Raw genomic sequence first — 14,494 nt, forward strand, 5'->3', positions numbered from 1 at the left:
CTAAACAAAGCAACATAAGTATATTACAGGGTAGACCTATAGGATATGCACATTTCTAAAGTCACCATTTAATAACTTTTAAGACCTTTGTTGTAATATTATGTAAGAAAGAGGAAAACATTGTGAAACTAGAACTGCACTCTGTCGAGTGCATACTTGCTTGTTGCACACTAGTAGGCCATAAATGGCCAACTAGTGCGCAAGCAGAGCGCGCATGTAATGTTTTCGCCCGCTGTAAACTGTCAAATCTCAGTATCTCTGTGAACGAACGTTTGAAATGATTAATGTTTAGATGTAATTATTTGCTATCTACTATACATGTAAACATTTAGTATTAAGTATGATTCTAGTTTCTATCTATATAAGAAATACTGTTTTATTGTTGTAGATATATTCTGGATCCCTTTTTTGTTTTTCAGAGACAAATAAATAATTTATATGTGTTGAAAAAAAGGTATATAAACTGAATTAAAATATGTTATACAGTATACTTTTTCTGTAAACGGTGGAATCTCAATATCTCTGTGAAGGAACATTTGAAATGTGTAATTATTAGGTGTAACTATTTACTACCTATCTAATTTATGTATGTAAACGCCTATAAAAAAAAGTATATAAACTGAATTAAAAATGTAATTTTAATTTTAAATCTATTTCATGTTAGACTATAGTGATATTAATACTAAATCATGGTCAGAGTAATATGTGTCTCTAACTTCAATTTCTATAATAATACTTTCACATTTGTTAAAATATACATGATCTAAAATATTTCCGTAATCTGTAGTTGGATTTGTATTGAATTGGACCAATGATGACGAAATGACCATATTTCTTACGTCATCATACTATATACATAATCAGTAAAAAATAAAATACCAAATTGTGCCTGATCTGCTGGGACCAGAGTATGTGGTGTGTATCATTTAGAGCTAGTCATACATCAAATCTGTGCCCGGATTGCTGGACCAATGATGACGAAATGACCATATTTCTTACATACACACCACGTACTCTGGTCCCAGCAGATCAGGCACAATTTGGTAAATTATTTTTTATTGATTATGTATATAGTATACGTATGACTAGCTCTAAATGATGACGTAAGAAATATATATAGTATATAGGCATATACTATATATGTATACATATATACTCTATACTCTATACTGTATAAAGTGTGTAGTTGTAAGTTGATTAGCGGTATTCTGTGATCGGCCTGGTCCAAAAACCGTGACAGCCGTTCCGCCATTTCAGGACCCCCCCAGAAAAACATCAAATCTGTGCCCGTATTGCTGGACCAATGATGACGAAATGACCATATTTCTTACGTCATCATTTAGAGCTAAATGATGACGTAAGAAATATATATAGTATATATATAGTATATAGGCATATACTATATATGTATACATATATACTCTATACTCTATACTGTATAAAGTGTGTAGTTGTAAGTTGATTAGCGGTATTCTGTGATCGGCCTGGTCCAAAAACCGTGACAGCCGTTCCGCCATTTCAGGACCCCCCCAGAAAAACATCAAATCTGTGCCCGTATTGCTGGACCAATGATGACGAAATGACCATATTTCTTACGTCATCATTTAGAGCTAGTCATACACATACGTGTATGACTAGCTCTAAATGATGACGTAAGAAATACGTGTATGACTAGCTCTAAATGATGACGTAAGAAATATGGTCATTTCGTCATCATTGGTCCAGCAATACGGGCACAGATTTGATGTTTTTCTGGGGGGGTCCTGAAATGGCGGAACGGCTGTCACGACAAATGGACCAGGCCGATCACATTACTTGCGCGCTCTGCTTGCGCAAGTAAATAGGCGATCTACAAGCTCCTCAACGCCTCGCACTGCGAGGCATTAATTGAGAGCTTGTAGTTTGGCTATTTTCACAATATTTATCTGTGGAACAGAGTCAAACTAAATGAAACTAGAACTGCACTCTGTCGAGTGCGCAAGTACTGTCGACCACTACAAACTTTCAAACATTGAATTGTACTTTTGTAAAACATTGAACTTAAATACTATGTATACATGTCTGTAAGTTCAAAATACTATACTGTGGTCGACTGGCTTTTTTATGTAGCCTACGCATGCTTGGTTGGTATCAACGTCCAGTATATATACAGTATATCTCCCAAGCTCACGTGCATACAGTACGTCCCAACACGACCACAATACTTGTGTGCTCTGCTTGCTGCTACGGACTTTCAAATCTCAGCCTCTCTGTAAAACATTAAATACTAAAGCCGAGTTATAACTGGCCGTCAATGGTGACGTAATTACGATATGTTTCAATATTGGTTAGCTAACAGGTAACAATGTATGTATGTATATGTAAGTTGTAAGTTGAAAAGTACTATGGTCGGCTGTCTTTTTATTATGCTCAGAGGTATATTGGCCTATACTGATTTTGAGTGCGGCGTAATGAAGATATGTATCAATGCCGGGGTATAACTGGCTTTCGATGGTGACGTAATAAAAATAGGTTTCAAATTACATACATGCAGACATTACCTTTAATTCACCCGACACTGAAACATATCCTAACTAGAAAGGTCGCAATTTAAAAAAATTCGAAAGTGTGGTTGCCACAGTCGCTTACATAGGCCCCTCCCACTAACGTTGCTAGCCAATTACAATTTCAAGTCACACCTGTGATCATGTGTAAGTAATTTATGCCCCCAAAAATCATGCGAGAAATGGTTAAAGTTTTCGCATTTACGGCGCCCCCTATAGATGAAAATGGAATTGCTTTTGGCTTTTGGTTGATTAAACCACCCCGGACATGTGATTCAAATTTGGGATGGATTGGACATTCCGTTCGTGATTTATGACATTTATTGTGATATAGGCCCCTCCTACTAACTTCGGACGACGAATACGGCCGAACGATACGCACTACCAAAATTCTGCCGATGGTGTTTTAATCGGATATGTCCAGAGATCATGTGTGCCGATTTTTGTGAGATTTGGACAAAATCTGTAGAACGAGCAGCAAAAAGTGTGTTTTGGATAAAATCTATCATGACCCATTAAGGAATCCAGGGAAAAAATAATTTAGATTTTACGACCTACGGTTCAAGTTATAAACCAAAACTTAAAGTGGACTGTTATAGCGCCACCATGAGGCCGATCGATAACATTATAAGTTGATTAACTTTTAGTAATTATTATGAACATACCCTCCAAGTTTTGTAACTATAGTCCTTACAGTCTCAGAGGAAAAAATACTTGAATGTGATTTTTCGCATTTTCCCATTCAAGTCAATGGGGAAATTGAATTCACTAATAAATTAATATCAATTAAACTATACAACATTTATCTTAACAAAATACAAGCACATCCTTCCCGATGAAGAATTTGACGTATCGCTCAAGTGCGTACAGTCAAAACTGTGGGAGGAGTATAGCGAATAAAAAAAAGAAGACTAATCCTATGGAATAAAAATAATAAAGTGTTACAATTACAAGAGTCTGGATGCCACTAATTACGTTACCATCGATAGCCAGTTATAACCCGACATTGAAACATATCTTAATTACGTCATCATCAACATCGGTATAATATACCTCCGAGCATACGCATAAAAAAGCCAGCACGACCACAATACTTGCATGCTCTGCTTGAGCAAGTATTTTGCCTACAATTCCAAGTGCCTATCAGTTCGAATCAGTATTCCCTTGTTCTAGTCTACATAATGACATCATCAATGACATCATCACAAACTGCCAGTGACCTTCAAAGTAAACTATGAAATAAAAAATAACACAATTTAGCGGAGAATCTAATTGATGTGCAGAGCTTATTGTGAAATGCATTTGCCAACATGGGCAAATCCTGAATGACCCGGATTACCTGAACTTCCCCCTGTATCAGGACAACACAGCTCCTGGTATGGGTGTCATGGCAGTGCTAACGAAGCACTTTCTCAACGCAATCCAACCGAACGATTTTCCATTAAATCTGACTGTAACATTTCTGGACGATTTTAAAGACTCGCTGTCAGATGGAAACACCATCCTAGCAATGCTCGCATTGCAACGGTATGATGCTGGGTTCTTAGTGTGTGCAGTCATAGGGATCCTGTACATGGTGTCGATGCCAGTGATCGGTGGCATCCTGGCATGCTGTCGCTGCCGTGGAAAATGTGGTGGGAGAATGTGCCAGAAAAGGAAGAAGAAGACCTCCAGAACCAACACTTACAGAAGAGCTCTCTACTGCAGTGTTGTCATCACCACGCTCATAATACTACTGGGAAACATCAGCATGTTTATGAGTAATGCAGCCTTCAAAGTGGGTGTGGACAAAATCCAAGGCACTTTAAACGGCCTACAGAGCTACTTCACTGCTGTACCGGAGCAGATTGGCCAGGTGGTGAATGAAAGCTACACAATGGTGTACGATATGACCGGAAATCTTGACACTATTGGCCCCAAACTGGGTACGGAGATCAAGAAAAGGTTAGAAGGACAAGTAAGCCATGCCCTGGAGTCATTTAGAATTATGATCAACTTCAGTAAGGTCAGCGCTTCTGACCTATTGAAAGAATTTCAGTCAGAACTGAGTAATTTCGAAAATAATCATGCGACTTTATTATTGTATCGAATAGAGATCACAGCAAATGGTATCACACAAGCATTAAGCAAGAATTGCACAGAATGTGAGAAACTGCCTGAGTTTCATACACAGCTAGAGGAGTTCAAAGACACATTCAAGTTTGGGTACATTACGCAGAATATTTCTACATTCATGTTGAAAGTGGGTGCAGTGGAGTGGGACTCTCACCTCCAGAAGGTAACCAGTTATTTGGGGACTGTTTCACAGAAGGTCATCAATGACACCAAGGATGTAGTTCGGGATATGAGGAACAAAATGGAGGACACAAAAGCCCACATCCCCAATGTAACCAATGACTTTCTCATGTATGTCTCAACTAACGTGACAGACCCTTTGCGAAAGCTGCAGAGAAACATCAACATGATCACTCCATTGGTTGAGAGAGCCGTGCATATCACAAAGGCAGTAGCTATAGTCCTGTGTTGTATTGTTCTCGTTGTGGTTGTGTGTAACATCCTGGGTCTACTTCTGGGTCCTTTGGGAGTGGAGCCTAAATCGGTCCTCATAGTGCGGTCTTCCACGGCACACTATGGAGGCAACCTTCTGATGACGAGTGCAGGTTTCATCTTCCTGTTCTCCTGGCTGCTCATGGGGGTGGTATTGATGCTGTTTGTACCAGGAAGGAACATGTATGCATTAGTGTGTAATCCCTGGCATGATGGAGAGCTGTTAAAGATTATTGACACTCCACGTCTGATTGGATTTGAGTTAGGTTCGATGCTGGGACTGAAAAGCAACCTCACACTCACTGATGTTTACAGTGACTGCCAGAAGAACATGTCTCTGTGGTCCACACTGCACATGAATGAGCTTGTAAACATGGAGGTGCTCAACGTGTCGGATGAGATCCTGAGGAACGTTACAATTACTCCAATCACTTTGCTGAGCAGTGAAGTTCAAGATCAGATCAGTAACATCACCGCTGTGGCAAAATATATCAACTTCAACGTGTTATTCATGCAGCAGATCAAAAGGATCCGTCTCCTCAACCTCACTCACATCCTAGCCGAGGTTAATAGGCTGAAAACCTTAAATGGTCAAGATCCAGGTGTAATTAAAGATCTATCTGATGTAGAAGAAGACCTGAAAAATATCCAGGGCAAACTGAATGATGCATTCTGGGGACAAATAACAAAACTCGATTCAATCACAGAGGGACTTCAATCCAATGTGGATGAAACCATCAGAACAGTCAGTGAGGTGCTGAGTGAAGTGAGAACTGCACAAGATTTCCTCAATAAATACACAGAGCAGATCATCAAGACGGAAAACAGAGAGTTTGTTGACCGTCATTTGGGCAACGTCACCGTCACACATGCTGAGTGGACCAACATGACAGAGCAAGTGGGTCGTTGTGGACCGGTGGCCACAGCTGTCGACTCAGTGGAGAACATCGTCTGTGAAGACATGGTGGAGTCTCTGAACACTTTCTGGTTTAGTCTGGCCTTGTGTCTGATCTTCTTCATACCCAGTATTATATGTTCTATCAAACTGGCCAAGTACTACAGGATAATGGAGGAAACGGACGATAAGTACTACAGTAAAATGGAGGAAACGGACCTCGAGAAATCAGCTGTCGATACTGACATTGAATACTTTTAAATCTCCTTGAATTCATGGAGATTCTTTTGTTTGTTTCACGCACGCACGCAAAAACAAAGTATGTTTTTATTTGTATGCATGTGCAGGGAATATTCTTGACTCTGTGAGTGTGTGTGTGTGTGTGTGTGTGTGTGTGCGCGTGCGTGCATGTGTGTATGCATGCGTGTGAGAAATTGCAACGACGAAGATGTTTAGTATGAATCAACACAGATCTCCCCAAAATGCACACACGCACGTCTCAATGCCCTCAGTACTGCATACCTGACTAATGATGCGTTAATACCGTGAGAGAGTTATCTGATGGTCCAATAAGCAGGCTGTACACGTAAGTCATGGAATCATAAGATCTGGCATATTTTATTGCCCGGGATACTCATCCCAAAATGAGTGGTCATGTGATATTCATATGAACGGCAAAGACATATAAAATACGACCTGTTACATCACGAATCAGATTCGATCATATCAGTCCGTTGGTCGGGGCGCCCCTTGAAGAGCAAGCCAGAGGGGTCGTCTGTCCTGGAGAATTCTGACTTGTCTCTACTTTTTCAGACACTATATAGGAATCGTTCTGTCCCTCTGTGACCTTGCTTGAGCACAGCTAGGGTGGACACTCTTATGAGTAATGGTAACTGCTTAAAAAGTCTACTTTATCCCAACACTAGCCTGACCTAAGCATGACATTTCTGGTCTAGAGGGGCGGGTCGCGCCTCAGAAATGCGCGCACCCTGATTGGATCTCATCGATCTGTCCGTCACCCCCGGCCCCTCCCCACCCGGAAGGGTTGACTCCCACTTTTAGACTGGTTCAGCCCACGGCTTTTTCCAGGCTTTCATCTTTCGCGCAGACGAAATGAAAGCCTGGGTATCGAGGCTATCCCAACACTAACTAAACCCAAAATAGTGAGTGACACCCACAGCCGTAATACTAGAGGGAGTGTGAACAACAATCTGGTACCACCCACTTTCAAAACCAATATGGGTAAATTCTCCTACAGCACGGCCAACCAGGCGTGGAATGCCCTGACCCCTCCCTCAACAAATGCCAGATCACTTACATCTTTTAAAACAGGCCCGGGAAATCCACCTTTCACCCCCCCTTCTTTTTTCCCCACTCTGTACATAAAGTTTTAACTTTTTCCTGAAATTATTGATTTCTTTGTTGTTATTGATTGATTGCACAGGGCCTAAATGGAAATGTTGGTGCTATCCCTTTTGGAATAAGTGTTTGGCTATAACTCTGTTGCTGTTTTTGAGGGCCGCTAGCCCCTCCTATACCCATCTTTGTGTGTCTGTGAACAGCCGAATGTGATGATTTGATTGGCTGAGCACGGAATGTGATGATGTATGATGAGTGTTTTCAAAAATAGTGAACAGACGCAGATAGCTTCTATAGAAACGAGAGACCAAATAGTGAGAATGTGTGTAGGTGGTGGGGGTGGTGGTCTTATCACTGCACCTGAAATCACATCTACGTCTCTGTGTGTGTGTACGGCTGAGATGCACGCAACTCGAGTCGTTCGGACTACCGGTTGTCCAGAACCGCCCCAAAAGGCCTCTGCCCGGGCTCTGCAGGGCCCCTGCCCAGTGTCCATATATGGAGCTGGCCTGTTCTGACATAATTCTGACGTCTGCTCTGCACAGACTCCATATTTGGGCATGCCTGACAAAGAACTCCATATATCAGCATAAATGGGACACAGACATAATATGGGGGGCATTCATTTCCAACTTGCATCGTTCCAAGTAGGCCAGTGCCCAATGGGCGCTGCTGTAGAGGCTCCATGGGCACCGCTCTAGTTAGAAATACCAATGAAACCATCAAATTCTCCTCAGAATTGGTTCATATTATATACGGGTGCCGATGGCCTAGTGAGGTCCATACGGGTCAGGGTCAGGGTGCTGCGAGTCACGATCCCCATCTCTCTCTTCTCGTTTCCTGTTTACTTAACTTAACTGTACCCAATAAAGGCAGAAAAGCCTCACAATTTTAAATTAAATTTTTGAGGGGCGCTAGCCCCTCAAAAAGTACATATTTTACAGTACATATATACAAGTGAAGATAAAAGTGGGGGCAGAAAAGTGAAGACGCCAAAAGTGATTGTCCTGTTTTTTAATCATTTGTGATGATTTAATTGGCTGAGCACGGAATGTGATGTATGATGACAAGAGCACCCCTCACTTCACACAACTGTGATTGTTTTAAAATAAATGATATATAAATGATCATAAATCGTTAATTTCATAATTTCATTTTTTTGTGAACTGGGAATTTAATGTTTAACAATATATGAGATGTCAGAATGTTTGCACTGTGAATAAATACATTTAAATAAAATCATAATTTTCACTACATCTTATGCAGTGAAACTTTCTTCTAAATGTCTTTGAAGAAAAGAAGAAGCTATAAAGTCTGGAAGTACCCATATATAGGCCTGCAGTCAGCCTATCTTTAAACTTTAAATTGTGTGCACAATCTTAAGTGTAATAAATTACTGTAGTGCAGTGACCCATGAGCACACAGGTTCATGGAGAGAGGAGAGTGATTTCCGGTTCCGGGTTATTCTGTGTTGTAGTTATTACCGACAGTGTGTACTGAAATAATTATATAGCATGTGGAAAGAGAGTAAACTGCTTTAACGCACCTAAGGTCTCCTGTCTCGCTGTGATCCTTACTCGACAGTGTAAATACTGAAAATTGTGTATTTAATATAGAGGCAGTGAACGACGAGTGCTCAGCAGTTTGTCCTACACTAACTCATACATATCTGTAGGATTCAGTTGGTCCTACAGTAACTGTATATATATAAACTACTATATATAAACAGTAGTTATCATGAATCATGTATGAACTAAGAATGTAACAGTGGAGTATCTATGTAAACTATACATACTATACTATATTATATATTATATTATATATTATACATGTGTACTATAAAGTGCTATGACTACATACAATGCAATTCTAGTGCTGTCTACGTAACAAGCTATAAGTCTGTTTAAAATACTATCTAAGTCTCAGTTGGTCCTACAGTAACTCACATATAGGACTCAGTTTGTCCTACAGTAACTCACACAGATCTGTAGGACTCAGTTTGTCCTACAGTAACTCACACAGATCTGTAGGACTCAGTTTGTCCTACAGTAACTCACACAGATCTGTAGGACTCAGTTTGTCCTACAGTAACTCACACAGATCTGTAGGACTCAGTTTGTCCTACAGTAACTCACACAGATCTGTAGGACTCAGTTTGTCCTACAGTAACTCACACAGATCTGTAGGACTCAGTTTGTCCTACAGTAACTCACACAGATCTGTAGGACTCAGTTTGTCCTACAGTAACTCACATATCTGTAGGACTCAGTTGGTCCTACAGTAACTCACACAGATCTGTAGGACTCAGTATGTCCTACAGTAACTCACACGTAGGACTCAGTTGGTCCTACAGTACCTCACACATATAGGACTCAGTTGGTCCTACAGTACCTCACACATATAGGACTCAGTTGGTCCTACAGTAACTCACACACATAGGACTCAGTTTGTCCTACAGTAACTCACACACATAGGACTCAGTTGGTCCTACAGTAACTCACACATATCTGTAGGACTCAGTTGGTCCTACAGTAACTCACACACATAGGACTCAGTTGGTCCTACAGTAACTCACACATATCTGTAGGACTCAGTTGGTCCTACAGTAACTCACACACATAGGACTCAGTTGGTCCTACAGTAACTCACACACATAGGACTCAGTTGGTCCTACAGTAACTCACACATATCTGTAGGACTCAGTTTGTCCTACAGTAACTCACACACATAGGACTCAGTTGGTCCTACAGTAACTCACACATATCTGTAGGACTCAGTTGGTCCTACAGTAACTCACACACATAGGACTCAGTTGGTCCTACAGTAACTCACACAGATCTGTAGGACTCAGTTGGTCCTACAGTAACTCACACGTAGGACTCAGTTGGTCCTACAGTAACTCACACAGATCTGTAGGACTGTTTGTCCTACAGTAATAGGGGATTCACACTATGGTCCCGGGTGCGCACTCGGGACCACTTGGCAGATGTTGTGGTAGTGTGAATGATGCGTACCGTTCCCGGGAGCGGATTGCCCAACCGTCCCCGGGACCGCATGGGGGGCGGGTCTCTGGACCGTTGAAGTGTATTCAGATACGGATCGTTCCAATGTGAATGCATGCGTACCTAAAGAAGGAAGTGGACTGTTTTTTTTAAAGAACGTGACATAATCTCTAGTCGACAAGCCAAGCGTCAACAAAAGAAAACACACAGCCGCTGCACAACGCGTAACACCAGCTCATTTCTCAACGCCGCCCGTCTCCTGTTGAATCTGCGTATACGCGCAGCACTGCAGTACGCGCTGATCTTATTACACGTGGCTCTTGGGCTTTGCTTGGCATAGTAACTACAGTAACTCACACATATCTGTAGGACTCACTTGGCCCTACAGTAACTCACATACTGTATCTGTAGGACTCAGTTGGACTCAGTTGGTCCTACAGTAACTCACACATATCTGTAGGACTCAGTTGGTCCTACAGTAATTCACACTGATCTGTAGGACTCAGTTGGTCCTACAGTAACTCACACATAGGACTCAGTTGTTCCTACAGTAGGACTCAGTTGGTCCTACAGTAGCCTCGATACCCAGGCTTTCATTTCGTCTGCGCGAAAGATGAAAGCCTGGAAAAAGCCGTGGGGTGAACCAGTCTAAAAGTGGGAGTCAACCCTTCCGGGTGGGCGTCGCTCTAAATGATGTGACGTAGCGCTGCACTAGGGGGAGAGGAGGGGCCGGGGGTGACGGACAGATCGATGAGATCCAATCAGGGTGCGCGCATTTCTGAGGCGCGACCCTCCCATCTAGGCCAGAAATGTCTCTGCTTAGGTCAGGCTAGTCCTACAGTAACTCACACACATAGGACTCAGTTGGTTCTACAGTAACTCACACAGATCTGTAGGACTCAGTTGGTCCTACAGTAACTCACACAGATCTGTAGGACTCAGTTTGTCCTACAGTAACTCACACGTAGGACTCAGTTGGTCCTACAGTAACTCACACAGATCTGTAGGACTCAGTTTGTCCTACAGTAACTCACACGTAGGACTCAGTTGGTCCTACAGTAACTCACACATAGGACTCAGTTGGTCCTACAGTAACTCACACAGATCTGTAGGACTCAGTTTGTCCTACAGTAACTCACACATAGGACTCAGTTGGTCCTACAGTAACTCACACAGATCTGTAGGACTCAGTTTGTCCTACAGTAACTCACACATAGGACTCAGTTGGTCCTACAGTAACTCACACAGATCTGTAGGACTCAGTTTGTCCTACAGTAACTCACACATAGGACTCAGTTGGTCCTACAGTAACTCACACAGATCTGTAGGACTCAGTTTGTCCTACAGTAACTCACACATAGGACTCAGTTGGTCCTACAGTAACTCACACAGATCTGTAGGACTCAGTTTGTCCTACAGTAACTCACACGTAGGACTCAGTTGGTCCTACAGTAACTCACACATAGGACTCAGTTGGTCCTACAGTAACTCACACAGATCTGTAGGACTCAGTTGGTCCTACAGTAACTCACACACATAGGACTCAGTTGGTCCTACAGTAACTCACACAGATCTGTAGGACTCAGTTTGTCCTACAGTAACTCACACATAGGACTCAGTTGGTCCTACAGTAACTCACACAGATCTGTAGGACTCAGTGATGTCAACACTTTGATTTCCTCGTGAGGTCTGAAAGAGCACAACATACGGTTCAGAGTTATAGGCCAAAACATGACATATGATATTCTATACATCAATGCCATGGTGCCATTAGCCTGGAAGTCACCTATGCTTTTTATGGCATAGGCAGCTCCCGGCAGGATCCGCCGGGAGAAACTATGCGCAGCTGCGCGACATGAGACTAATTACTTAGAGCGACAGAGAGAGAGAGAGGAGTGTGTGTGTGACATGTGTGTGTGTGAGTCAATTTAACAAAGGTGCAGACGATCAGAAATCAGCAGAGAGTGAGCAATGTTTGTGCTGCTCTATGCCGAATTGAAGTGGACTCAGGCCCAGACTTTTTTTCATCTTCCAGGAAATAAAAACGTCTGGGTTTCCGAGGCTATGGTGCCATGGTGTTTATTCAATACTGAGACCCTTACGGGTCCATTTGGTTCCATTTTTGAGGGGTGCAGTTTAATGTTTGTTTTTAGTTCAATGTTTGTTTTAAAAATGCCATTGACAGTGAAGGGAAAATGTACGTCATCTTGTCCCTAACACAAACATTAAATGCCATTAACAATAAAGAGAATTTAATGTTTGTGTTGGCACCGTTTGTTTTATATCACCATTGCATCACCTAATCATAGCAACATGAGTTAGACTTTAATATATTAGCGCCCCTCACTTCACACGGGTGTGATTTTTACACTCTCAGTCAGTGTTCATAATCTCTGTTTACGCTGAAGGGTTCCCAGATTGCATTGTTACAGTCAGACCCGTATGGGGTTCCATTTGGACCCCATGGTGGTTTCCACACCTGACATGACACTACGCTAGGGTTCTACATCAGTGGTCCCCAAATTGGGGGTCAAGATCCCCACATTATCCATAGGGATACTGAGATGTGTCGTGGAATTCTGGATCAATCAATAATCGATGAGGCAAATTAGAGTGGTGATGTTTATGCTTTATGTACTATCATGGGTAGCAGTGCAATAACACTCAGGTCAGTGGTACGGTAGTTCTGCCAGGAGCATAGCTATAATGTGGCTGCTTCAAGCACAAACTGAACCATAACAATATAGGCTGTAACATAAATGAGGTCAGATCAACATGGAAATAATTCTGTATTGGCCATATATGGAGCATGTCACAAGGCGTGACTGACTGACGGGGCGGGACTAAACTGTACGCAACAATGGCTATTAGGCCATTAGTTACAAGCTATCAAATATCACAATATATTATATAAGTTTCATGAGTGATGGTAAAATATAACGGTTAGATATAAGCAACCATATGATTGATGATTAGCTTAATGTGCAACATTGTTTTTTCTTTTAAAAGTAATCAAAGCAACAGAGGCTATATAGTATGAGTATATTACAGGGCTGTGCATTTCTAAAGCCACCATTTAATATTTTTTAAGACCTTTGTAATACAAAATTGACCACACTTTATGTAAGAAAGAGGAAAACATTATGAAAATAGCCGATTTACAAGCTCAACGCCTCGCATTGCAAGGCGTTGAGAGCTTGTAGATCGGCTATTTTCACAATGTTTATCTGTGAAACAGAGTCAAACTAAATGTAGGCCTAATAATAATGGCTATACAATTCCAAGTGCTTGTCAGGGTGAGGGCCTGCAAGGGGTCCTGTGCAAGTCTACATAATGACATCATCAATGACATCATCGCAAACTATGTCATTTTCCTTTAAAGTAAACTATGAAATTAAGAAAACATTTAGCGAAGAATCTACTTCTCTGAAGAGCTTATTGTGAAATGTATTTGCAGACACGGGCTAACCCTGAATTATCTGAATTCCCCCCGTTATCAGGACAACACAGAGGTGGTTCCTGGTATGGATTTCATGGAAGTGCTGATAAGGCACTTCCTCAACATGATCCAACCAAACGATTTTCCATTTAATCTGACCGTAAAGATTCTGCATGATTATAAAGATGCGCTGTCAGATGAAGACACCATCAGAGCATTCCTATGGTATGAGGCTGGGTTCTTAGTGTGTGCAGCCATAGGGCTCCTTTACATGGTGTTGATGCCAGTGATCGGTGGCATCCTGGCATATTGTCGCTGTCGTGGCAACTGTGGTGGGAGAATGTACCAGAGACAGACCTTCAGAACCAACACTTACAGGAGAGCTCTCTACTGGAGTGTCTTAATGACCACACTCATAGTACTTTTGGGGAACATCTACATGTTCATGAGTAATGGAGCCTTCAAAGTGAGTGTGGACCAAATCAATGGAACTTTAAACGACCTCCATGCCTACTTCTCTGCTGTACCGGAGCAATCTCACCACATGCTGAATGAAAGCTACAATAAGGTTGTTACGGAGATCAATAGCATTGGCCCTAACCTGGGTGGGGAGATCCACAACAGCTTGTCAAGCGGGGTTAACAAGGTGCTGGTGGAAGGTGGAATCCTGAAGAATTCCAGTAATGTCATCCACTCACACCTGAGTAAT

This window comes from Protomyctophum parallelum (genome assembly GCF_964188405.1).
Source record: "Protomyctophum parallelum genome assembly, chromosome: 20".
In the NCBI taxonomy this organism is placed as follows: domain Eukaryota; kingdom Metazoa; phylum Chordata; class Actinopteri; order Myctophiformes; family Myctophidae; genus Protomyctophum; species Protomyctophum parallelum.